Raw genomic sequence first — 27,854 nt, 5'->3', positions numbered from 1 at the left:
TGGAAACAGATAGCTGCATTTACTATCTTTTTGAAGTATTAAATATCAAGTGCTTTAATGTAAACTTAACTGTAAAATGAGTTCCATTCGTACCATACAGAAAAGCATGTACCTATTTAATTCATTAAGTAAACAATAAATATTCAATTAAAAATACTTAAAATCTTAATGGGGGTGGAGGTGTTGACCAGAGTCAATATTTTGTGGCATTCTCTGTGAAAACATATAAACAGTTACTGAGTTTGTCAAATAATCATGCGCAACAAACAACTTTCATGACAATATCACAAATGTTTCAATGCCAACCCAGTATGCTAAAAGAACATTTCCTCCCTTGCATATAAGGCCACATTTACACAAATATAAATGCTACCAAATGGTAAGTGGAAACATTTTTTTCTTTTGGTGTGGAGTGCAATAGTTACAGATTAATGTCAGCAGATATTTCAATATGGCAGAAGAGCTGCTCTCCCATTTAAGGCAGTGCATCTGCATTAACACAGTAAAACAGCTTTCCAGTCTGACTGAGCATTAACAACTTTATGATACATTAACATGCAAGGAATTAAAGGCCTTAATTGAGTTAGTCCGTAATATTTATTCATTTGGTAACCAGGTCGGTGTACTGGTCCAGAGACCGTTTTCCGTCATGACCTGAGCTTACAGCTAGTAAACTATGCAAGTAAACACAAGTTACACAAACATGACAGAATGTTAGGTTTACACAGATGCAAAACTTTAGAAAGTCCATATACAGTTAGAGTTTTTATAAAGAACTTCTAGAAAAGTACAAGAACTGCATAAAGTATCATATTTACATAAATTTGTATCAGTTTACTTGGCTTGTAGTGCAGTTTAATTATATGCAATTAATTCTTAAAAGTCTAAAATTGCAACTCCTTGAAAAACTAAACCCTCAAAAAACCTAAAGATTACAAAACAGAGACAGACCTAGAGACAAAGAACATAGGAGTAAGAGGAGTTCAATGGTAAAGGAAAACAGCTGAGGGGCTAAATATTTTTAGACAGCATTTTTACAGTTTGAAGCCTTTTAAAGCATTTAGCCATTATTCATAAAGCATTAACAAGCAACTTCCTGAAGAGGTGCTCATAAAAGGACTTTCTTAAAGCTGGTAAGAGTATTTTGATTCCATATTTCAGATAGTTTGTTCTAGAGAGCTGGGTCAGTTTGTGAGAATGCTCTTTTACAAGCACTGTTAAATAGGGATAGCTGAAAGTAAATTTTCCTGAAAATTCCTGAGAGAGTAGGACTTGTCCCCTGACTGGGAGTTTTTTTTTTTCAAAGCAGGTAAGTAGCAGTTTAGAATTTTATAGTGTAGGGTACATAGAAGATAAGTGGACCTTCCAGTAATGGGTAGCCAATTTAGGTAATTTAGAATGATGCAGTGCTGTACATGGGCATCAGCAAACATGGTGCTGCGGTAGCATTGTTGCCTCACAGAAAGATGTTGTCCTGTTTGATTCTCAGCTAAAGCGTCTTGTGTGGAGACGTGCATGAATGGGCGTACCTTCGCTGAAGGTTGTGCGTCAGAGCTGGCAACTCGGCACGTAAAAATCTACTGCCAGTCATTAGCGGACCGGATTTCTGCTGTGGCGACCCCAAACCGGGAAAAGCTGAAACACACACACACAAACACACACACACAAACACACACACACAAACACACACACACAAACACACACACACAAACACACACACACAAACACACAAACACACACACACAAACACACACACACAAACACACACACACAAACACACACACACAAACACACACACACAAACACACACACACAAACACACACACAAACACACACAAGTAATTGCATTCTCAGTGACTTGTAATGTACCGCTGTTGTAAGCAATGAAGACAGTACGGGAAAATAATATTCTAGTTTAGGGAGGAAGACACTCTTGGCTTCAAGTACAGTTGAGTAAAATCTTACCATAATTGTAGATGCCCTTCTCTTCACTGTTGCAGTATCCATTACATTGGGGATCCCTGTCGAGGGAGGCCTGAATTCTGGTCAGTATACCAAAGCCTTTAGGTTGCTTTAAGGTATGCCATATGTCACACGTATGTGCTTTACATAGCATAGGACATAAAGGTTTAAGTCTGGACATACTATACTCAGAACTGAGAGCCCCAGTAGAATGCCAGTTCAAGGAAAAGAGCAGTAATAAGGAAGACAAATGGACCAGGGGGCCAGAGGGATGGAGGGAATACTTCAACTATGAAGAGAAGGACATCTACCGTTATGGTAAGACTTTACACAACTGTACTTTATCAGTAGGAGTGGCAAGCACTAGGTAGCCTGTCTACCACAAGAGGAGCGGTTCTTGGCTCAGGAATTGTAGTTTATTGATCATTTGGGAAGCTGTCCATCTCTTTCAACTTTCTGGTTTAAAAGACCACATCTGCGCTCGTTTCCCATCGTTCCTGTAACTAACCTACTAGAAAGCCAAGCCTTCTAGCATAAGAGTCTCTTTGGAGTGATTTAAGTATCAGTTTTCTGTATTTTCTTGCTGTACTTAACTGTTTTCTGCCTAAACACTGATTTTCCAGTGTTTATTATGATTTAAAAGCTTGTTTTTTTTTTTCACATATTGTACTTATGACTGTGCACTTTTAAAAAGTCGTTTTTTGTTTAAATAATTTAACTGTTGTAGGGTACACACTAAAGTAGGACAGCCTTTTCTGAAGGCTTGTCATTTAAAGCTGTGTACTTTATTGTTTTTGCCTTATCTTTCAAAAAAAAAAATTTCCTTTTTTCCTACCCTTCTAAGCTAGTACAGTCCAGCTTTCAGGCTAGTGCTGAATTCAGGGCTGTGTTACAAGTTTCTGAGTTACCCATACCTTACTTGGATAGAGGGAAGTTTCTCTATTCACCTGTGAGAGACGGGAACTTTGAGCAGCCATCTGTTCCTGGAGGAGTGGTTCCAGCCCAGACGTTAGTAGTTTAAAAACAGAGTTTGCACAGTTTTGAATGCCGGGCAGCACCGGTTCATTACGGTTAAATTATTCCTGGCTCCACTAAGTCTCCTCTTCAGTTTTTCGCTTGAAACTAGTCTCAGCCTAAGCACTCAAAAAGCACCCTACAGTCCAGCACTTGCTCAGACCTAATAACAAGCACTAACATACCCAGACACTTGATTGCCCAGCAGGGCAAGGCTCTTTATCCACTCCTCACCAACCAAGCGACTAAGCAGCTCACCCTACTATTCAGGCATGACCAAAGGGCAACTTCAGGTGTACTCTCCAGTCCAGTTGGTGAACCTGGGTATCCTGAGGCAATGTTACAACTGCCTCATGTACACAGACAACCCTGGTTCAAGGCTCCAGAGAGCACCTCCAGCACTACCGGGCTACAAGTCGCACCACACATTTCGGCCACAGAACACGGACCGAAACACAAAAGGAGGGGATTTGTATCCATATTCATCAAGGATACCTACACCTCCAGGTTAGTGGAGCAGCATACCACCTCTGAGATCATCCATGTGCAACTAACAGAGCAAATCTGCAATGCAAACTGTGGCCTGCTACAGATCACCCTCCATGACCCAGGACCACCACTCTGCCTTTCTGGAGACACTGGAAAACATGAAGGTCCTACCGAACACCGATACTGGGCGATTTCAATTACCCTACCATTAACTGGGAAAACTACTCTAGTACAAACTCCCAGGCTCAGTGGAATTTATCAACTCAAACGCCCTGGATCATCTGGTAAACTCATCTACCAGAGGTGAAAATATATTTGACCTGGTCATCACCAACATGGGTGACAGGTGTTCCACACCAGAGGTCACTGGTTAGATCAGACCATAAACTAATCCCTCTGGACGTCCACACCCCACCACCCCCAACCAAGGAAACCACAGTGAAAAACTTTTCTAAAGCAAACTTCACCTTACTTAAGACAGAGGTGGTAAGTTTCACAGCCCCACACTAAAGGATAACACTGCCCAAGATGCAGAATCCTTTACAAACGCACTCTGAGCACCTACAAGGTGCCATCCCTAGCAAAACCAAGGCTCACTCCCCTAAGAGAAGGAAACCAGTCTGGTGGACACCTGCCATAAACAGGTTATAGAATAAAAGGTGGAAGCTTGTTCAGAAAAAGAAGCAAATCCCAAGACATCCCTGATCAGTATCCGTAAGAAACTAAGGCCCCTTATAAAATCATCCAAGGCTAACTTCGCAAGAAAAACAGCCAAGGATTCTTGAGAACCACAAAGCCTTCATTAGCTATAAGTGGCAACTCACAGATATGCTCTGAGCTAGTGCAAAATAGCACAAAGTATACTGAACCTACTGATATTGCCAACATCCTGGCAGATAGATTCAGTGCAAGCAAGCTTCACCCCCCCTCTCACCTCCAAAAGGGCCCACAACAATACCAGAAAAGTGTAGTGTCCTAGAAATCACAGATGCACAGGTGAAAACAGCCCTTTCAAAAGCCAAAAGCACAGTGTCAATGGGGCCAGATGGTGTCCCAGGATGTGTCGTGCATAAACTACAGAACAAACTAACCCCCACCCAAACACGCTGTTCAACCTCACACTCTCCACAGGCTACGTGCCCATAGAATGGTGCACAGCAATGGTTATTCCGCTCCACAAAGGAGAGGCCACAACTGACCCTGGTAACTATCGCCCCATAAGCCTGACTAGCCTGGTCTGCAAGGCTATGGAGCCCATCATCATGGAACTCATTAACAAGACATTGGGAACCACCAAACACTTCAAGCCGAACTGGGTCAGATGAAGGGCAGATTATGCCTACTAAACTTGGTTGACTTCTTTGAGACAGTCAAGGCCACAGACGACGGAAAGGTGGTTCACACAGCCTACCTTGACCTCGCCAAGGAGTTAGCTACCATTCCTCACTCAGGTATAATAGAAAAACTCACCAGCCTAAATAAACCCCCTACATCCAAGATGAGTTGCCAACTGGCTTATAGACGGAACTCACGCGGTAAGAATAGCAGGCTCCAGATCAGACTCTAAAACAGTCACAAGTGGTGTCCCGCAAGGCTCTGTCCTGGGACCCCTATACTGTTCGGCACATACTTCCCAGAAGTACAGGCAAAAACAGGAGGACTATGGCTAACCAAGTTCGCCGATGACTGCATACTGGGAGCCATAATTGACTCTCCGGCTGACACGGACATCCTCCAAAAAAGCCTTACCGAGACGGACACCTTGTGTCAAAGTCATGACCTCAAGCTAAATGCCAAAAAATGCATAGCCCTCCCATGTGGGAAAAACAAAACACCCACGAATTTCCAGACAGGTGGCAGCCCCCTTAATACAGAAGAGGTAATAAGAGATCTGGGGACCCAGGTAGATAGTAATCACTTTGACAATCATATTGCCAAAGTAGTTATGAAATCCTTCTATGTGGCCCATCTAATTACTAAAGGGTACTCATCTAGAAATAGAGGTTATAGTGCCCCTACTCGTCCACTCATCAGACCCATCAGAGTACAATGCCCTATTTGGGATGTACCTCACAAGACACTTCCAGCAGCTGGAAAGACCACAAAAGTACCTCATCGAGAGGATTACTGGCCTCAAACATTTGTCCTATGCAGACCGACTGAAAAAACTCCGGCTGTACTCAGTGGCATATCGCTTACTGAAAGGTGATCTCTGCCTAATTTACAAAGCCATGTCCAACTCAGAATTGATGGACATGCTCCACCTAAAGAAATCCAAGTCACTGCAAGCCACGCGCTCTAGTGAGCTAAACCTCGTCACAATAAATAGAACATGCTGGAAGGATAGATTCCTGTCACAGAGACTCCCCATGCTTTGGAACAATATTCGTATCTACATAAGGCAGAGACCCTCACTAACACACTTCAAGAGAAACATTGACGAGTGGGTGGGTAACAGAAAATACACCCCTGGGATCACTTCATTGGCTCTGCTGGACAGAGGCTCAGTTAATCAGTGGGGTGGCGAAAGCAGACACTCTGGCTAGGTGTATAAATGCCCTCGGGCAGACAGCCCAGTACCTACCTATGAACCTATGTCCTTCCATGTCACTGTTGCAGTATTCATTACACTAGGGAGAGTGCCAAAGCTTACGAAGAAGTTTGGGAGGAGAAAGGACCAGCAGAGCCCTCTAGGAAGCCTCGAAGGATGGCCCTACCAAACCTAGCTGTAGCTCTGGAGATTCCATCCAACTGGTAGTGCTTGGTAAATGTATGCATAGAAGTCCAGGTAGCTGCTTTAAGAATACAGTTAGTATCCAAACACTTGAAAAGCACCAGAAAAAGCCACAGCCAGAGTAGAATAAGCCTTAACAGGAAAAAAAGGCTCTAACCATGAATGGAATAACCAAAGGAAATAGCTTTTGAGATCCAAGAAGAAATATTTTGCATGGATACAGCTAATCCTACAGACCTAGGTTGAAAACAAACAGCTGATCAAATTTCATAATAGTCTTAGTCTTATCCAAATAAAATCTGAGTTGTCTATGCACATCCAATGTGTGCAGCACCCTCTCACTGGGAAACTGCAGAGCAGGGGGAAAGGTGGGCAAATGAATAGACTGATTAACTCATTAACCACCTTGTGCATAAAAGGATTAGTACACAAGGATACCCTGTCCTTATGAAACACCAAAAAAGGAGCAATCTCAGGACAACCATCTGGAAGAAGTAAGGGAGAATAAAAGTAGTGTCTTTCAAGAGCAACACTGCAAGGAAACTGAAGCAGCAGGCTCAAAAAGGAGCCAGAGTCAATTTCCTACAAAACAAATTGAACATCCCAGGGAGGATGAAAAGGTCTCCTGGGAGGCCTAATATGAAGGAAACCTTTAAGAAATTGTTTAGCTTCAAAACTAGAAGCAAGAGGAGAAAAAAGGCAGCCAAGCAGAGATAGCTGATAAGTGGGCCTTAACAGACGAATAGGCCAACCCAGCACTGACCAATTACACAGATAGGAGAGAACCAATGGAACATCCATAGAAAGCAGATCCTGGTCACAAGAAAGACACCAAACAGAAAACCTCTTCCATTTGGATAAGTAGGATTTCCTAGTAGTTGGTTTGTTGGCCTCCTGCAAGACCCCAAGCATGCCCTCAGAAAAAAAAGCATCTATGTGGAATCAAAATCCTATCATCCACAGTGTCAGTTGAAGTGTGGAAAGGTGGGGATGAATGACAGACCCCATGTCTTGTGTGAGTAGTCCACCCAGTGAGGTATTTTGTGATGATTGCCCTTGGCTAAAAGCATAAGGAAAGTACAGTTGTGTACACTTACCAGAAATGTAGATGTGTTGCAGTCATCACACTTGGGTTATCTGCCTGCAGGTATCCCTCAGTTGGCCCAAATACCAGAGTCTTGGGATTTCCGCGTCGGATGCTATCGCCTCTTCCATGACGTTAGGGGTATAAAACATGCAGTCGATGCCATTACATCAGTTTTTTTTTGCCCCAGATGTCAGGACCCCCCAACATTGGAAGCAATTACTGTGGAACACCACCAATAAAAAGTAAATACCACTGCCATCAGATATGGCCAAAAAGAGGACAGGTAGAAAGAATAGAAAAGTCAGGGGGCTGGAGGGATGGTAACCTGGACTGCAACAGTGAATACACTCCAACATCTACATTTATGGTAAATGCACACAGCTGTACTATGTACATGTTCCACTGTTGCAGTCATCACACTTAGGTCGATTCCCAAAGCTGAGGAAGGGTGGAGGCAGTCAAGACATATTGGGGCTGGCCATCAGGCCTTGTAAGACTGTTGTGGCAAATCCAGCTCTGAATTTAGAAAAAATAAGCAAGTGGTAATGCCTGGTAAAGGTATGTACAGAACTCCAGGTTGCAGCTTCCAGGATGTCTCTGGTGGGGACTCACCTGAGAAATGCTGTAGAGGTTGAGGTAGCCTTAGTGGAATGAGTTCTGATCCCCTGTGGGGGTAGGCTTCCCATGGTGTTTGTAGCAGAAATTGATGCAGTGTGCTATCCATTTGGAAATGGTTTGCTTTTAAATGGCTTTGCCCCTGTAGCAAAGCTGACTAGCAGCTGGTCAGATTTTCTGAAAGGTTTAGTTCTGTTAAGGTAGAACCTGAGCTGTCTGTGCACGTTCAAGGAGTGCAGAATCCTTTCCCCTTTATTCTGAGGATTAGGAAAAAAGGTTGATAAAAGGATGGACTGGTGTAAAGCCACACTGGATACCACCTTAGGCATAAATGATGGGTTAGTCCTGAGGGAAACCCTGTCCGCATGGAAAATGAAGGGTTCCACAGCCATTAGTGCCTGCAACTCAAGAGACACTCTTCTTGCTGAAATGATGGCTAGAAGTAAGGCTGTTTTCCAAGAGAGGAATTTTAACTCTGCTGCAGCAGCAGGCTCAAAAGGAGGAAGCTTGAGCTTCTCTAGTACAAAGTTAAGGTCCCAGGCAGGGGTGGTAGCTCTCCTCGGGGGCCTTAAATTGTTAGCTCCTCTCGAGAACTGTTTGATGAGAGGGTGAGAAAATAGAGGTGGCTCAGTATTGTAATGAGCTGAGATGACAGAGGCATGAATAGGATAGGCCTTTGTGGAGTAGCTCTGATAGGTAATCCAGGATTTGAGGTAAGGTGGGCACAGCTGTGTCCTTTCCTTGAGAGTAGCTCCAAGAACAATATCTTTTCCACTTTTCTGAATAGGATTTCCTAGCACTAAACCTTCTGGCCGCAAGGATGACATCCATCACCGGTTTGCTGAGGGTTGCTGGTGGTGCATTCGGGGGATAAGCCAGGCTGCAAGGTTCAGGGTTTGCAGCTGTGGATGCAAAATCTCTCCCTCCTGCTGGGACAGCAGTATGATGTATGTGCCAGGGTGGCACTTATGTCAGACTGCATAGGGGTGGGTACCAGTGCTGGCGTGACCAGTCTGGGACAATAAGGATTGTCCTTGGCCTGTCCTGCTTGATCTTGAGTAGTACTTTTGAGAGGGGCAGAGGGGGAAGGCATAAATTGAGAGGTTTTCCCATGTAAAAGATAGGGCATCCACTTTCCACGCTTGGCTGTGGGGATTTCTGGTGCAAAATTTGCCCTCCCCAAAACCATCAATTGAGAAAAGTGGTCCACCTCTGGAGTTCCCCACCTGTGGATTAGAAATCTGAATGAGTTGCGTTCCAGCTTCCACTCATGTGGGTCCAGTAGATGTCTGCTTAAGCAGTCTGCCAGTGAATTTTGCTGCCTGGCAGGAATTGAGCTTGCAGGTGCACTTGGTTGCTCAAGGCTGTGTTCCCCAAGCCCATGGCTAACCTGCAGAGTGGGTAAGAATGAGTTCCCCCCCACTTGTTTATGTACCACATAACTGTGGTGTTGTCTTGTCTATCAAGAGTTGCCCTGGAAGGGAAGGATAAGGTATTTGAAGGCTGTCAGAGCATTCTGTACAGCTAACATTTCTTTTTGATTGATATGCAGGGGAATTTGTTCTGGGCTCCATTTGCCTTGAATGCATTTGCCTGCCATGCGAGACCCCCACGCATAGTCTTATGCATCTGTTGTCAGGGTTTGGACGGTGAGGGGCTGAGTGAAAGGAAGTCCCTTGTTGTGGCTGCATGCCTCTGCCCACCAAAGGAACTCTGCCCTTAGACCAGGAATGATAAGAATCAGTGTTTCCAGGTCCCGAGAATGTTGACACCAGAGACTAAGTACCACTGAAGTTTCCTCATATGCAGTCTTGCATCTGGAATTAGTAGAATGAATGAGGCCATGAACTCTAGGGCTTGCAGTATTTTTCTTGCAGATAGCTGGGTTTTGGTGGCCATTAGTTTTAAGTAGTTTGTCAAATAAACCTGTTTTTCTGGTGTTGGAATGTCATCTGGGAAGTTGTGTTCAAGCTTGCTCCCAGGAATACAATCTTTTGGCTGGGAACCAGCTGTGATTTCTTTTCGTTGATGGTGTACCCCATAGAAGTTAGAAGTCTCGTTACAAAAGCCAGGTGCTGAAGTAGCAATTCCGGACTGTCCGCCTGAATCAGGCAATCTTCCAAGTATGGGTACATTTTACTATTTCTCTGCCTGCAGTATGCAATGGCTGGAGCCAGGCATTTTGTGAATACCCTGGGCACAGTAGACAAACCAAAGGGAAATGCAGAGAACTGATGGTGCATAGAGCCTGACCTGAAACGTCGATATTTCCTGCAAGATTCCCTTATGGGGATGTGTAGATAATCTTCTTTTAGGTCTAGGGTGACTAGCCAGGCGTCCTTGGTTAGCATAGGCAGAAGCTGTTGCACAGTCAACATTTTGAATTTTGGGACCACCAAGAAGGTGTTGAGAATTGACAGATCTAGGATAAAGTGCCAAGAGCCCTCTTTTCTGGGCACCAGGAAGAGTCTGGAATAGAAACCCTGTCCCCTTTGCTCTGTTGGCACAGGTTGAATAGCCCTGATACTGAGAAGAGAAAGTACTTGCTTTTGAGCCTCTGCCCACTGGTTTGGAGGAGGGTCTGGCAACCCACTTGGGGTTGGCAGTGAGTGGAAGTGGAACCTGTATCCCTGGGATACAAATGTTTAGGACCCATCGGTCCTGGGTAATGGACATCCAGTTTTTTTGCATGCAGGGCAAGTTTTCCTCCTAGGGGTACAAGTACTTGGGCCTTGCTGGGAAGCAAGATAGACAAGTCATTATGAACTTTTTCCATGAGGCTTAACACTCCCTGTTTTAGAAGAGAGAGCACTCCATTATTTAGATCTCTGCATACCCTGAGACTGTAGTCTTGGTGGCCTGTTGCCCCCGGGTTTGGATTGAATGCCTGGGAGGGACTGAAAAGGACCATTTTTAGAAGGCCAATGCCTACTGAATCTAGGTGGCTGCACCTGTAAGAAATTAACAGTTTGCATAGGATTTAGCCTTTTCCTCCATCTTTTTAAGAAAATCTGCTTTCGTGCCAAACTTTCCTGGTTTAATGGAGCAACTAGTAATTTTGCTTTATAGGTTCATAGGTTGGTACTAAGCTATCAGCCCTAAGGCCTATGCAAGCCTAGCCATAACAATTCCCTGGAAATTTTTTCCCACAATATTTACTTCTCTGGGCCCCTGTCTAGCAGGGCGACTGACATGATCCCCAGGGTGAATTTCCCATCTCCCATCCAATCATCAAGGTTCCTTTTGAAGAGGGCCAATGAGGTGCTCTGCTTGACATGTATGGGCAGTCTGTTCCAGAGTATGGGGAGTCTCTGGGTCAGGAACCTATCCCTCCAGCATGTTTTGTTCATTGTGATAAGGTTTAGATCCTTGGAGCGTGTGGCTCTGAGGGATTGGGATTTCTTTAAGTGGAGCATGTCCAACAGCTCAGGGTTTGACATGGGCTTGTATATTAAGCAGAGATCGCCTCAGAGTAGACGATATGCCACAGAGTATAGCTGGAGTTTTTTTTTTTTTTTTTTAAGATTGTCAGCATATGGCATCTGCTTCAGGCCTGTGATTCTTTTAGTGAGGTATTTCTGTGGCCTTTCCAGCTGTTGCAGATGTCTTGTGAGGTACATACCAAATGGGGCATTATACTCTATAATGGGTCTAATGAGGGATGAGTACAGTTGGACAATGACCTTTTTTCTGGATGAAAAGGCCTTAGTGAGGAGGTGTGCGACGTAGGATTTCCTGACTGTTGCGGCGATGTGGTTATCGAAAGTGAGACCACTGTCCACTTGTGTCCCCAAGTCTCTCCACACTTTTGATGTTTAGTGTCCTGCCACCTATGTGGTAGTTCATGGATACATGTTTTTTTTCCAAAGGGGATGACTATACATTTCCTGGCATTAAGCTTGAGCCCATGGCTCTGGCACCAGGCATCTGTTTCTGTAAGGCCCTTTTGTAGAATATCCACATCATTTGGGGATTCAATCATGGCTCCCAGTTTGCAGTCATCGCAAACTTTGTTAGCCAGAGTCCCTTAGTGTTGGCCTGTACTTCAGAGAAGTAGATGCCAAACAAGAGTGGTCCCAGGACTGAACCCTGAGGTACTCCACTTGTCTGGAGCTGGATTTGGAGTCGGCTACTTTTACAGTCTGGGTCCTGTCAGTAGGCCAGTTGGCAACCCATCGAGTGACAATGCCCAGCTTAGTAAGTTTATCTACGATTCCAGAGTGGGGGATGGTGTTGAAGGCCTTGGCGAGGTCCAGATAGGCCGTGTGGACCTCCTTACCCTCATCCACAGCTCTGGAGACCGACTCAAAGAAGTCAGTCAGATTCAGGAGACAAGATCGGCCCTTCACAAACCCAAACTGGGTGGGGTCCAGTGTCTGGAGGTTGCCAATGTCTGTTTATAAGTTCCACGATAATGCGTTCCATGCCCTTGCAGATCAGGCTTGTCAGACTGATAGTTCCCGGGATCCAAGGTGGATCCTCCCTTGTGAAGCGGGATAACTGTAGCTGTGCGCCACTCAGTGGGCACGAAGCCTGAGGTGAGGCTATGATTAAACATGACACTTAGGTGGGGTGCCAGTTCATTTTGTAGTTCATGTACACAGCCTGGGATGTCATCTGGTCCCATGGATGCTGTATTCTTAACTTTGGAGAGTGCTGTTTCTACCTTTGACATGGGTCTGGCAAGATCTGTTCCCTTCAGCCAAGCAAGCCTTCTCAGTACAGACCCAGTGACAGCAGCCCTGCAAGATGCTTCTAAGGCATCAAAACCACACTACAAATTATGTTAATTAACTTGGTTTGCAGAATGCATTAACTCTTCTAAATCTATTTCCTGTACAATCTGGAAGCAACAATATTTTATATTTAATTAGTTCCATAACATGCTGCTGGTACTTCAACATGTGAAACTGGCAAATCGAAGCCCTGACGGCAAGAGTTGCAGAGGTATATACACCTTCTTACCCCATTTGTCTAAAGCTCTAGAATCCCTGTCCGAAGGGGTAGGGTTTTTGGCTGTAGTAGCCTTAATGCCTTTAGGTCCCTGGGAAATGTCTCTGGATCCGCATTGGGATTCATAGAGAGAAATTTGAGAGAGTCAGGTACTCTGTAGTACCTGTCGGGCTTTCTAGGGGCTGGTGGTAAAGTATCAGGAGTAAGACTGGATTCCATGAAGACATCGACAATGGATGGGACAGGGGGGTATAGCTAGAGGCCTGTGCTGAGGCAAGTCTAAAAATTCTCCAAGTCTCTTTTTGGACCGAGGCTAGTCCTGGCATTCCCAGTGGAAATGCTCTCTTAAAAGTACGTAAGGTTTCACCAAAAGAAAAGTCCTCTGGAGGGGAGGCAGAGGGTATGGAATCCTCTGCATCTGAATCCTCATAGGTAGATAAGGGTATGCCCTGGTAATACAGAGTCATCAGACTCATGGTCTGTAGAATCAGTAGGAAAATCAATTCTTTGCCTTTTAGAGGGGGAAGGCTGGCTTCCCCCAATTGAAGTTATAAGGTCTTCAGCCATTCTAAGCATTTGTTTCTGTGGCAAGGGGTCTTTAGCATGCGCTTCAGTAGTCTGTTTTCTAGACAGTGCGAACTCTGGGCCTGAGAAATGTGGTAGTTTTAGTCAAAAACCAAGCTGTCTGTTTAATGTGATCAGAAGGTTGGAATACACCCCCAGAAGCCAGTGCCTGCACAGTGGCTCTGGACCCATCCAAGGTAGAGACATTCGCAGGTTCCACAGTCGAAGCATCTCACGGCATACCAGACTCTGAATGGGTCTCAGCAGAGGCCTGCGAATCTGTAGAAGTGGGTATCAGGGGCTGCAAAAGTGCCTCACTGAGTTCCTGGCGACTAGCTTAACGGAAACGTTGTTGGCAGTTTTGGACCCAAGCTGTCTCTCTTTATCCTTACTATTTTTCAGATGATCGGTAGTTGGATGGCTTATCGAAGCCATTTCAGAATACAGAGAATGAGAGCGAAAGAATTTAGTGACAAAAATAGCCTGGCGACGAACAGTTCGGGCATTAAACAAGGCACAAAACCTACAGTGAGGAACATCATGGTCTGGGCCTAAACAGATGACGCAGTAAGAATAAAAATATCTGAGGTATTTGCTTTCCACAGACAATTGTTGACTTTCTGACATCGGTTAGAGCAAGAAAGAAGGATCCCCAATGGGGTACTTAGCTTTAGAAGAAAAATGAAAATTTCACGTAGTGGCCGGCCGGCACTTGTGAACTGCTTCTGTCTCCCACACAGCATGAAAAGCTGATGTAATGGCGTCAACTGCATGTTTTATACCCCTGATGACCTGACATCATGGAAGAGGCGACACCATCCGACGTGGAAATCCCAAGACTCTGGTATTCGGGCCAACTGAGGGCTACCTGCAGGCAGATAACCCAAGTGTGATGAATGCAACAGTGAAACACGAAGAACATCCAATGTTGTCTCAGCCAAAAGGGAGTCACCAACAAGATTTTGGGAGCATCCTGTTGAATTCTGAACAGGACTTTGGAATGAGGGGGAGGGGATGGAGCGCATAAATATCCCCTTCCAAGAAAGAGGATAGCTGAACCACAACCGCAATATAAAAAATATATTATCATTTAGGGAAACATACTGGCAGATTCTAACTGACGCCACAACCCCACCTGGTTTAAACGACAGTATTTCTACAAAAAGTATTATCGAATACTGTCAATGAGATTCCCTTATGATGTATTTCATATTTCATATTTTTAATTTTCACAATTATATTCTTTGTATTGTACACTTTACAACATAAAGTTTTTAATAAGACCTTGATGAATTTAGTTTGACTGATGCAAGTTCAATTGATTGTATATATTCTTATACATTTTTTAGAGAGTGTATATCTCTTTAAGAATTAGGAAATTTTGGCGCCAATTTTAAACTATTTAAATCATGGAAAGGAAATGTTTTTTATTCTGATGAAGCCTACTTTGGATGTAGGTGAAAGCGCTTAATCGTTTGTGTGCAATAAATGGCTTTTTATAACTGAGTGTTCAACTCTTTTGTGCAAGGATCATCGTGTTAGCTTTGAACTACTACAGTTTACGCATCTGGCGTTCAGCAGCAGGTACTAACGCCTTGTGGTTCAGTTGTTACAAGAAAGAGGATAGGGCGACTACCTTCCAAACCAGAGGACCTGGGACACCGGCACAAAAAAGAGGAAGCTGTCTGCTCAGAGGGGAGGCAAATAGAGTACCACCCCACTGGTGAACAATGTCCAGAAACAAATCCCTGTGAAGCATCCATTCATGAGATTGAGTTAAGGACCTGATCAGAGTGCCCCCCCCCCACACAGTGTTGTGACCTGAGAGAATGTAAACTGCCTGAAGAGTCACTTGACACTATACAGCTAGATCCCACACCAGGAGTGATAACAGGCAAATAGAAGATCTTGTTCTCCCAATGTTTACATACCACAATGTGGTATTGTCTGTAAATACCTTGAGAGATCCTGGGGAGAAAGAGGATGAAAAGCCTGAAGCACCAGAAGAGCTCTCATCTGACACGGATGTGTTTTTCTCTGTTGAAGAGGAGACAAACCCTCCAGGCACCTTAAGGGAGCCAAAAGCTTCTCCCCATCACACATCCGAGGCATCTGTGAACAGCTCCTGAAAGGGAACACGAGGATAAAAGGGAAGGCTCTGGGTTTCAATACAACTGCTGAATCCACCAGTGAAGTTCCTTACTGAGATGAAGAATAAGAGGACCTACAAAGTCTAGAGGATGCACATGTTGAAGCCAAACTGACTTCTGAAACCACAAACTTTGTCATGTTGAGTTTGGCCAGAGGGAGCATTGATGATGGTGGATGCCATTAATCACAGAGCTCTCAAACTCCCTGGCAGTGATAGAGGCCGCAGGAAGAGTTTTTTTCTTTTTTTCCCCTATTTTCAAAGAGTGTCAAGACCTTGGGAGGAGGCAGAGATGCCAGCATAGGCATCACCTGAATCCTTTACCCCAGAAAAACATGGTCCTGAGGAGGAGTCAGAAAAAACTGACTACTGCGAACCCCAGACTTTGCAGAAGGAAAATGGCAAAAATGAAGATTTTTGTAAGAGAATCTCTGGAGAGGGTACCTGAAACAGGTCAGCCAGTTAAGGAAATACTTGGATCCCCCGAATCCTGCAAAAACAATCACAGGAGCTAGGCATTTGGTGAATACCCTAGTGGCAGTAGAGAGGGCAAAGCACAGAACTGAAAATGCCAGGAAGCAACAGAGAAATCTAAACTTTCTGAAAAGGGGATGAATAGGGATATGGAGGTAAGCATCTCTGAAGTCTAGAGAAACTATAAAAGCCTAAGGAAGCAGCAAAGGGAACAAAGTCTGAAGGGATAATATTTGAAAGGAAGGCACCTTCTGAAAAGTATTCAAGTGAGAAAAATGATTCTCCAAGTGCCCTCTTTTCCAGGGGACCAAAAACATCCTGGAATAAAACCCCTTCTCCCTTAGACCAGATGGTGCCTCTTGAATAGCTCCCAGAGTCAATAGATCCTGAAGCACCTCTGGGAAAAAGCTTACTGTTCTTGAGGTGGCTGAGGAATGCTCATGAAGGGGGGAAAGCTTTCCAAACCATGAAACACCCTTGGCAAATGATGGAAAGAATCCAAGAATCTTGGGTTATGCTAAACCAAACAGGAAGAGAGAGACAAAGAGGAATGTAGCTGGGAAGAATTGGGAAGTTAGACTGGACCTGGTTTATCAGTAAAGAAAGGCCTTCTGAGCAACAGTGGCCTGTGTAGACTTAGTGGGGGAACCCTCTTACCACTCTTCTTGCCTTTAGGAGGAAGACAAGACTGCCTTCTAACAAAAGCTATTTTAATAGGATAGTTTCTCTGGAACTTGGGCACTGGTGAAACAAATGTGTTTCAGAGCCTGTAACTCTGCCTTTCTCCTGCAGGGACTTGAGCAAATCAGCGGCAGCAGCACCAAACATTTGTTGTCCTGAGGAGCATCCATCAACTTAGCCTTAATATCATTAGGCAGAGACTGAAGGCATAGCCAGGAATATCTTCTCAACAGAGCCACAAGAAGCAGCCCTAGAGAAAGCATCTACTGCATCATAACTGCATTTAATGGAATGGTGAGCTATCTGAGAAGAAGCCCCTAACAGAGACAAGGCAGAAGTCTTACCCTCAAAATCAGAAAGGTCAGAAATAACCTGACAAGCCTGAGAGAGAACAGCCAAAGCATATCTGGTCATATGAGTCTGATAATTAACAGCCCAAAAGGCTAGGGTGGCTGAACTATACACCTTTTTACCTAGCCTTTCCATGGTCCTGCTGTTCTTATCAGAAGGAAGTTTAGTTGAGGGCAGTAATTTAGAAGGCTTGTTGAATGCCACAGAGACCACCGAAGGGTCAGATAAACACTTGTACAGGAATTTGCAGTCAGGCACTTTAAAACTGTCAGGAGCAGGGGGCTGGAAATCTTAAGCCTGAAAAGTGGTAGAGAAACATCCAATAAGGCAAACAAAACTTAAGGGACAGCAGAGGATCTAGTAGAATCCATTGGAAGGAACTTGCGTCTCCTCTGTGCTTCAGACACTTGGGAACAATCCCACTTGAACTCCATCGTACTGACAATGGTATCCCCAAAATAAATAATCTCAAAACGGGAATCAGGAGTAGTAGACTCCTCTTCCTCAGAGCCATACTCCAGAGGGGAAGGAACCTAGGAAGAATAAGTCAAGATTCCTCATTTGAATCCTCATCTTCCTCAGAGGAATCCTGATACCTAGATCTCTTGAGAGGGAAAGGTGACCAAAGGGGAGCCAGGACAGAGACCCCCTGAGGAGGCTTCAAGGCCATAAGAGCACTGAATAAGCCCTGTGTAAAATTCTGCCATTCACTCTGAAGGTCCTTAGAACAAACATGTTTTGTCTTTTGCCTCTTTTTCAAGGGGAAGTCCGCCTTACAGAATGTAGAAGGCTCTGACATCTGCCTTCACTCAACTGTAGTCAGGACTTCCTCCCTCACCAGTATCTGAGGTACCCCTCTAGGCCCTTCAGTGATAATCAGCCGTTGTTTCCCCTGAACATCTGAAATGAACGTCTGCAAGGCCTCAGATCCCTACCAGTTTCCGACCCGGTCACTGTAGAAGAATCCAACCCAAGAACTTAAACCTCCAAGCTTTCATCAGCCTCAAGAGAGATGTAGGAATCACAGCCGAAGAATCTGACCTGTTTTTGCCCGCCACCTATGAAGACAGCTGATCCTCAGGAAAGGAAGTACCCCTCCATAACATCTTTCACTAAAAGCTTTCAATGCTGGTTTAACACAGTGAGGGATGAAAGACTACTATGCAAGGTCTTTGTGACAAAAGCCTGACAAATAGTACAGGACGTATAATCGTCAGAAGCACCTAAACTAAACAAAACAAGCACTGCTTGTTACTGTCTTTATGGGAAATCTCTCACACACTGCCATTTACCCTTTCTGGATGACGTGAAACCCAACACCACAAATGGTTCTTGTTCGAGATGGTAAGGACATGAAGTCAGGAGGCTCTGTGAGGGAATGAAAAAAGCATAACTTTTTTGTTGTGGTTAATCTGGAGTTTTTGTTCATACCACTGACAAAGAACAGAGGACTGCTACAGTTGAGACTGCAGGACTATGGAACATCTATTTGACTGGAGTAATAAAATATCACCAGTGCAGAGGGTAAAGTTAAGTTCAGGTAATTCATCAGTGATAATATTAATGAATAAAGAAAACAGTAACAGACCTAGAACAAAGATGTGGGGCATACCTGTTTTGTCTTCCATTTAGTGGACAACTGTTTAAGGGTAAACTTGAAAAATCTTGATGTCAAGGTAGGTATGAAAACCAGGCAATAACATTTTCTGCCAAGTTGAATTTTTGTAGCTTTGCAAGAAGAATTTTGTGGTCAACAGTTTCAAAGACATGGGTCAAGTCCACAAAAATATCAGCTGTAAGGAGACAGTCATTTAGGGTGCCACAGATCGTGTCATATGCTGAGACTTCAGCAGTGGTTGTGCCAAAACACTTCTAAAGCCATGCTATCAGACAGAAGCCCATAGTTATTAAAATGTTTAAGCAGCTGCTTATAAAGACCTTTTCAAAAAAGTGCTTCGAGTCTTTATAGGTATTGGCCTGGGGTACCTTAAGAAGGGTTTTAATGATGCCATGTTTCAGGACCATCACGATTAAGCAGGCCAACAAAAGTGACATGATCATCGTTATGGTATTGAATATCATGATTAGATGGTCTAAAATGCTGTGTAATAAAATATGAAAATTCAAGTCGAATATATGGGTTAAGATACCAGCCAGTACTGTGACCTTAATGGATTAGTTACTATCCAGTAGTTTTATTTCAAAAGAGCTATACTCTTTAGTCTGGGAATGGAAAAACTATGCCTGCTGTTCACCACACAGGCTGCCAAATTCATAAACAATTTAAAACCTACCATCTGATATTGTTAAGTCCTCATTCATTCCTTACGCATGGGTATCAGTTCCGTGCTCGGAACAGAGCTGGCCATTTTCAAAGCTTGTGTCAGCTTCAAACTCTTGAGCTAAACTCTTACCCATAATCCCCCTCTCCCTGTTACCTCAGATTTCTTTGCCGCATTGCCATCCGGTCATGTCAAGCTACTTCTCTTGAGCCAAGTACAGTCAATTGTTGTTCAATTGCTTTACAAATCACCTTTGTCAGAAAAGTTGATATTTTATTGTCTCTTACCCTATCGCATCTAGCATTCATAATTTCCTCAGGTTTTTCTGTTTTTTTACTTGCTACTTTTACCGTGAGGTATTTTCTCTACCATCGTTGGTAATCCTTTTCCCTCTCATACCTTCGGGTACTCTCTTGTACCATTGTTGGTACTTTTCTATTAATATGGCAGATAAAAAAGGTAGTCTGGGGTTTAAGCGGTGCTCTGATTGTGGACACAAACTGCCTACTCCTGTTGCACACTGTTTATTGTTTGGGAGTTTCCCATTTCTGTTGAACCACTCTGTACTATTTGTGAGAACTTTTCTAATAGAACTTTGTTAGAAAGGAAAAACAAGCTGATACTGAAGGGACTTCTAAAATCTCCCTTTTCAGAGGCTATTTCTGGGTCGGAGGTCTCAACCCCTCCTAAAGCCCATAAGAAAATGGATGTTTCTACTAAGGCTAAATCCTTGCCTTTGTCTCCGACTGGGGACTCTCACCAACCAAAACCTAAAAAGGCTAAATTTTCGGCTCCGGAGCTCTGTCAGCCACAGTGCTTTCGGTGCCTAGACATTCGGCACTGAAGCCTTTGGCTCCATTAGTGATTTCGGCTCGGTCCTCTCCTGCAGCCTTCTATATATTGACACAGGGGCTCCTCGGTTCAGACCATTATCACTGTATCAGCACAGACTGTTCAGTCGGCGCAGACCTTGACCGCGTCGCCTCCAAGATCTTCCTCGGAACAGAGACCTTTATTGTTGACTCCAGTTTTGTCAGTTCCAGCTTCGGCACCGATCCCTGTGTCGGTGCAGACAATGACCTCGGCACCGATGACTACTTCGGTGAAGACAACTGTAGTGCAGTCTTTCTCGGCACAGTTGTTCTCAGTGTGATCAGATGAGATGGGCACAGAGTCTGCCTCTTCTGTGGACAGGTCTGTTTCTCAGTCTCAGTGAGGTCCACTAGAAGCCTTTCCGAACATGATGTGTTGCGTCTTGTGGACCAGGTACTCTTGGCCAGAGGTATCCTACCCCTCAGGAACTATCCTTCCTTGGGTGGTGATCACCCATCTCCAAAGACCCCTTCTTATTCTCCTCCTTCATTGCCTTTGAAGTCCATAGATATAGCACAGTCATCCCCCTTCTGCGGTTCCCTTTATGGATCTCACTAAGGAACCGGAGTTGCCTTCATGGCAGGAAAGTTTTGCTATGACCCAGGATAGCAGCTGTGACATGCACAGCTTACGGCTCCACAGCCATCCAGGGACTCAGGGTCGGCAGGCTGAGCCACTTAAGGGATTGGTGACCCCTACCCTAGACATACACTCCTCTTCGGTTGGACCAGCCTTCCAACTGATGGAGAAGGCTTTCACTGCTGCTGGAGATACCGGACTGTCTATACCTCTGCCCCTGTCTGGTTCACTGCATCCACAAGTCACAACTAGTGGACTCCGGGTGCAAGAGCTGCTGGACATTCCCTCAGGAATCCCCTTTTCCACTGTCTTCTTCAGCTTCTCCTGCTGAGGAGGTCCACCGGAAAAGTTTGTGTAAGAGGAAGCACATGGACTCCACAGAGGAGACAGATTTCAATGAGGGGGAAGGATCCCCTCTGTCACCCTCTGAGGTACCCTCTGGCGATCTCCTCGAAATCCTGAAACAGAGAGGTGACTGGCAGTCCTCTAATCTGACCTCTGATGAATCTGTGTTCCTGCAGGCCTTTCGCGCCCGGCCCCCTACCTCCTGGGTTACTCCACCTGCCAATTAACTTGTCCAGCTCATCGTGCAGCGTGCTTGGAAGGCTCCTGATACCAAAGCTATTCCCCGGAAGCCAGATAAGATCTTGTCCCCTCCTGTTTCGGATCCCCATTGGTCCAAAGGTCTTCCTGTGGATGCTTGGTGGTGACGACCACAACAAAAAAGGATCTGGCAGAAGAAAGCCAGATTGTCCATCCGCCTAACAAAGAGTCCCAGGCCCTGGACAGGATATGGAAGCGCACCTTTGCTTCAGCGACCTTTGCTATCACGTCCCTGAATTATATGGCACATTTCACTAGGCTTCAAAGGGATCTGGTTTCTGAGCTCTGAAACCTTGGCTGGTGCTGTGTCTGATGAGGTCCGTGACAAAGTGGCCTCTCAGCTGGCCACCACTGAATCTATATACTCCTCTATGCGACTGATATCTCACGCATCAGAAGGAGCAGCGGGTTCAGCTGCGGTCTTGAGACAACACACCTGGATGCGCTTGTGCAACTTCGCGGAACCCTTTAAGTCTTCTTTTCTTAACACCCCCATTGAGCCCTCCTCGTTTGGGCCCAAAGTTAAAAGCACACTGGCTAGATGTGAAAAGGACAGCAAAACCCTTTCTGCCGTAGGTGTCCATTATTCTCCCCCTCAACATGCTTTCTCCCGAAAAAAAGAGTGGGAATATATGGTTCAAGAAATTTCAGGGTCCTTTCCATGACACAGGCCGAGTTCTCCCCCAGAAGGGGAAACTCACAGGGAAGACTCTCCTTTCAGGGCAGACGGGGACCACATAACCAGGGTTCCAGGGATTCTTTCCCTGGTCAATCCTACCAGCGCTCCTGAAGAGCGGTCCAACTCCTTTCCTCTGGAGGTGGTTGGGGGACATTTCTCCTTGTAGCCTTCTGCCTGGCTAATCACCACCACAGATTCTTGGGTACAAAGGATCATAACCAGAAATTATCATATCCCCTTCGATCTTAGTCCCGTCCCTTCAAAAAATCTTCCCGACGTTCCACCCAGTCAAAGGGAAGCAGCAGCACTAGAGATAGAAAAGCTGCTAAGAAAAATAGTCATCCAGATAGTTCCTCCAGACCAGAAATGACCCGGATTCTACTCAAGACTTTTTGGTGCCAAAGAAAACCGGGGACTGGAGACCAATTTTGGATCTCAGTGTATTGAACAAGTTTGAGAGTACAAAAATTCTGGATGGTCACAATACAGTCTATTCTCCCGCTTTTGGAAAAAGATGATTGGATGTGCTCTATAGATCTTCAAGATGCGTACTACCACATAAAGGTGGACTAGCCATCAAGAAGATTTCTGCACTTCCGTGCGGGAGCCAGTCACTACCACTTCAGAGTACTGCCCTTCGGACTCTCTACAGCCCCCAGAGTGTTCACAAAGTGCATGGCAGTTGTCACAGCTCACTTGCTACTTCAAGGATTCCAGGCGTTTCCATACCTAGACTGCCTCATTTCTGCCCCCACTAGACGTCTACTGGAGAAAGCCCTGGCATACTCTCTCCTCGCTGCTCAAAGGCTAGGAATAACCATAAACTGGCAGAAATCCAATCTCACCCCATTTCAGTCAACAGAATTCATAGGGGTTATCTTGGAGACAAAAAACTGCAGAGCTGCTATTCAAGAGCACAGAATTCTAAGGATAAAGCAACTAATTCCAATCCTTTTAAAGGAAAAATCCACAGCTCACTCTGTTCTACAGCTGTTTGGTTCCATGGCAGCCTCCATCACCACTGTTCCCCTGGCCAGGTTTCACATGAGGCTTCTACAATGGCTACTGCTCACCCAATGGTATCCTTTTCGGCATCCTCTTTCAGCCACGATTCGAGTAACCCACAGGTGCAAACAGGATTTAAATTGGTGGATGATGCACACTCTCTCAATGGTCTTGCCCTTTCTCTCTCCAGCAACCCAAGGCCACAGTGACCATGGACGCCTCCCTGATGGGTGGGGGGGGGGGGCTATGTCAGGGACAGACAGTCCAAGGCACTTGGTCCCAAACGGGAGGCCCATCTGCATATAAATGTTCTAGAGCTGAGAGCGGTGCTTCTGGTGTTGCAAGCATTCCATCCCTTGCTGCCATCTGGGACAATTGCGATTCAGACAACTTGGCAGTGGTCTGGTACATCAACAAGCAAGGTGGAACCAAATCTTACCCCCTTGGTCGAGAGGCTATGAGGATATGGCAATGGACGATGGCTACCCAACCCTTCATGATTTAAAGAACAATACTAGTATAGTCATCCGACAAGCTGATAAAGGGGGAGCTACAGTACTTCTAGATACTGGCTACTACCATGATACTATGTTAGAAATGCTCTCAGACACTACTACTTATAAGAGACTGAGCATGTCAGATCTAGATAAGTTAATAAAAACAGTACATGCAGATTTATATGACATGTTGATGTGTGGGATTATTGATGAACTTTACAAATATTTTTTGATAGAGAAACCTGTGATACCAGTAATTAGAGGTTTACCTAAGGTACACAAGACCACACATAATCCTCCGCTTAGACCAATAGTATCTGGCAGAGGCTGGTTAACTGAGACAATATCTATTTTTCTCGAAAAAAACTTGAGACCAGTCGTGGACTCTACTAGATCTATATTACGTAATACGAAACAGTTCTTAGAAACACTAGCACCTTTCAATGAGAACAATATTCTAGAAACTACAGATTATATGGTAACACTAGACGTTTCTCTTTTCACCTGCATACCCAATGATGTAGGGATAGATTACTTAAGGTTATATTTGTTAAACAAAGGACTTAGCAACAATCAAGTTATTAAACTCACAATGCTGTTAGAAATGGTTCTTTGTCACAATGTTTTTACCTTTAACAATGAATACTACCTTCAAATTAAAGGAGTAGCGATGGGCACATCTTGTGCAAACTCTTATGCTAACCTTGTGTTAGCATATTGGGAGAATACGTATGTTTTAGAACATTTGGCTTACTCCACTTCTATAAGCTATTACAAACGTTTTGTTGATGATCTTTTTTTAATTTGGGGAGGCACACTAGAGCTCCTAAAAGAGTTTGTTCTATATATCAATGGAACTACCACATTTCTTAGGTTGACTGAAACGTATTCACAAAATACAATTGATTTTTTAGATGTGACTGAGGAAAAAAGACAATACTCTAGAAACATTAGTATTTAGGAAGGTATGTAGGAAGAATGCTATTCTTCACAGAAGTAGCATGCACCCCCCCCCCCATATACACAGAAACATTGTGAGTAATCAAGTGAAACGTTTTTCTAATCTAACTAGTGATGATTTGGTTTTCTCTGATGCATTAAAACTATAGAAAGTGATTTTAGGCATAGAGGCTATTGCAATAGAGATATGCGTTCATTGGACACTTTTGAATGTACACATCTAGGACGTCCTTTTATTAAAAAACAAGGCAGCATAGATGAGAGACCTATAGTGAGGAATAATGATAAGAGGAGACTAGTGATACCCTTTACTAATAATAACACTTCTATTGTCAACATTAAGAGACATTGGAACATTTTACAGTTAGATGATGGTATAAAAGACTTAGTGGGTGAGAAACCATCCTTCAGCTATAAGAATACTAAATCTTTAAAACGTATGCTTTGTTATGAGAGAGTGCCTAAAAATAAGATCTCCTCTGAGAGAAAGGGTACATTTGCATGTCGCTCTTGCAACCAGTGTATATATATAATGAAATCTAATGTTTTCATACATCCAGATACTGGTGTTAAATATGAGTTTAATGAATACGCTGATTGTAAGTCAAGAAATGTGATTTATTTAGCATCCTGCATAAAATGTTATTGTTTCTATATAGGAAAGACTAATAGAACCTTAAGAGAAAGGATACGAGAGCATTTGTATGCTATACATAGAGAGAATGAAGGGAATGCCCTAGCCAAGCATGTACTACAAAATGACACCACACATGCCTTTAGATTCTTAGTAATAGGACAGTTAACAGAGACTGAAAGACTTGGTAATATTGGCAATAAGACAGAAAAAGCTGAGGCAAAATGGATTATTAAGCTATCTGCGAATAAAGGTCATGGTCTCAATGAAAAATTTTCATTGAGGCCATTTTTATTAGATAAACCTTTGAAACAAACATAAGTCTCACTATGCAATATGTGTTTTAGTATGTTTTAATATTTTACTTCTACTATTCATTTATTAACATGAGATCTTTATGATATATTTATATAATTTTTATGGAAAGGAAATGATGTATTTTTGTAACTTACATGTGACTTGCTAATGTGTTTTTCATTGGTGTTTTACTTATATATAAGTTGATTTAAATTTTATGGTTTGTTGAAGTCTGATGAAGCGTTCCAAGCAACGTGAAAGCGCTTACTTATTCGAATAAAGGACTTGTCTTATCATTCATCTGGTTTTGCTTAGTTTGTTGTGGAGTATCATCCTCTTCTGATTTTGGAGATGGCTACTAACAGTTTTCTTCTAGCAACACACATTCCTGGGTGTTCCAACGTGATAGCGGACAGACTCAGCAGGTGCATTCTTCAACCTCACGAGTGGTCCCTGAATCCCTCAATAGCAGCAGAGATTTTCCACCGCTGGGGCAGTCTTTGCTGTGACCTCTTTACATCCCCGACCAACTACAAATGCAGCAACTACTTTGCCACGATTCCCCTTCCAGGACAGTCACCCAGGGACGCTCCAGTCCACAATTGGCCCTCGGGTCTTCTTTATTCATTTCCACCCTTTCCCGTTATTCCCCAGTTTCTGAAGAAAGCCCGTCAGTTGAAGAGTAAGGTGATCCCCATAGTACCACATTGGCCTCGACAAATTTGGTTCTACTTCCTTTGGCCTCACCTACCAGATTGACCATGGAATCTCCATCCAACCCTGGAGTTGATCTCACCCACAGAACCTGATTCATCCCCTGAACAGCCTGAAGCTAACAGCTTGGCTACTCCAATTCCCTTGATTGCAAGGCAGAATGATCTTCCTTAACCAGTTTGTGATATTCTCATTGCTTCTCATAAGTCTTCCACTAGAATTAACTTATCTGAGCAAGTGGAAAAGATTTACCTGTTGGCTGAAAGATAAACAAGTAGACCCCTTTACAGCAAGTGTCGATAATACTAGACTATCTGGCCGACCTGTTTCAATCGGGTCTATCGGCCTCTACCATTAGAGTTCATTTGGCTGCAATTTCTAATTTTCATGAGGGTGTCCAAGATTCCTCTCATGTCCCATAAATTGTGCAAGACCTTCATAAAAGGTGTGAATCATCTGAAGCCACCTTTTAGAGAACCTATTCAACCATGGGATTTATCATTAGTTCTACAAGCTCTGACAATGGCACCTTTCGAACCAGTCTCTTCTTGCGACCTCAAGTATTTGGCATTGAAAACCTTATTTTTGGTTGCTATTACTTCTGCCAGACGTTACTTCTGAACTTCCAGCTTTATGCATCAAGAGTCCATACTTGATTTTTCAGTAGTGTATCTGAGAACTAATCCGTCATTTCTGCCTAAAGTGACCTCTGAAAAGTCCATTAATCAAGCCATTGAATTGTCAGTTTTCTTTCCCAATCATTCAGAGGAGAGTATTGCCTACATACCCTAGATGTACACAAGAAAATCAGTTTAAGACTAAACCCTTTCGTAAATCTGACCAGTTATTTTTGGCCTTTTCTGGACCTAGATTAGGATCTGCTGTTGCTAAGGTCACATCAGGTAGATGGTTGAAAGACTGTGACCTTTACACACAACGTAATATCTCATTGCCTACCATGAAAGCTCATTCAACAAGGTTGGTGGCAACTTCTGCTGCCTTCCATGCCAGAGCTTCTTTACATGACATCTGTGCAGCTGCAACTTGGGCTACACCTCATACCTTCACCAATCATTACAAATTGGATTTGGCCTCCAGGGGAAGAGCATCTGTCGGTTCTATGGTGCTCAGGAATGTCTTTCCATGAGAGCCTCCCAGGAATAGAGGTAGCTGGGGACTCAGTTCCATGCGTAAGGAAGGAATGAACGAGGATTAACAATATCAGATAAAGAAGTGGTGTCTTACCATAACATTCCATCTGTATTGTTGATCCTCGTTCAGTCATTACGACCCTCCCTCCTTCCCCCTCCTGTGGTTTCTAGTGGAACTCACCATCTGGTTCTCTTAGGTTACTTGACCAGAAGCAGCATCTACCTTCTTTAACTTGCAAACTCAATCTGAGGTAACAGGGAGAGGGGGACTGTGGGTAAGAGTTTAGCTCGAGAGTTTGAAGCCGGCGCGAGCTTGGAAAATGGCCAGCTCGGTTCCGAGCTCGGAACAGATACCCATGCGTTAATGACTGAATGAGAAACAATACAGATGGAACGTTATGGTAAGACAAAACTTTTTTTTAAAACCTTCTGTTGCAGCAAGGAATTGTTACAGAAATGGTCTTACATTTTTTTGATTACAACCTTAAGCCATGAACTGTGAAACTA

General features: G+C 44.0%; 1 protein-coding gene across 4 annotated transcripts in view; it reads right to left on the bottom strand.

Moving 5' to 3' along the window:
• CCHR7.PART0H17orf49 (chromosome chr7.part0 C17orf49 homolog) overlaps positions 1–27,854 on the bottom strand; it is a 623,656-nt gene that overhangs the window by 368,050 nt on the left and 227,752 nt on the right. The window lies entirely within an intron of this gene.

The sequence above is a fragment of the Protopterus annectens genome, chromosome 7.part0, assembly GCF_019279795.1.
Source record: "Protopterus annectens isolate FY-2018-M chromosome 7.part0, PAN1.0, whole genome shotgun sequence".
NCBI classification, from domain to species: domain Eukaryota; kingdom Metazoa; phylum Chordata; order Ceratodontiformes; family Protopteridae; genus Protopterus; species Protopterus annectens.
Note: the sequence above shows the minus strand (reverse complement) of the source record. Positions and strands in the feature narration are given on the sequence as shown.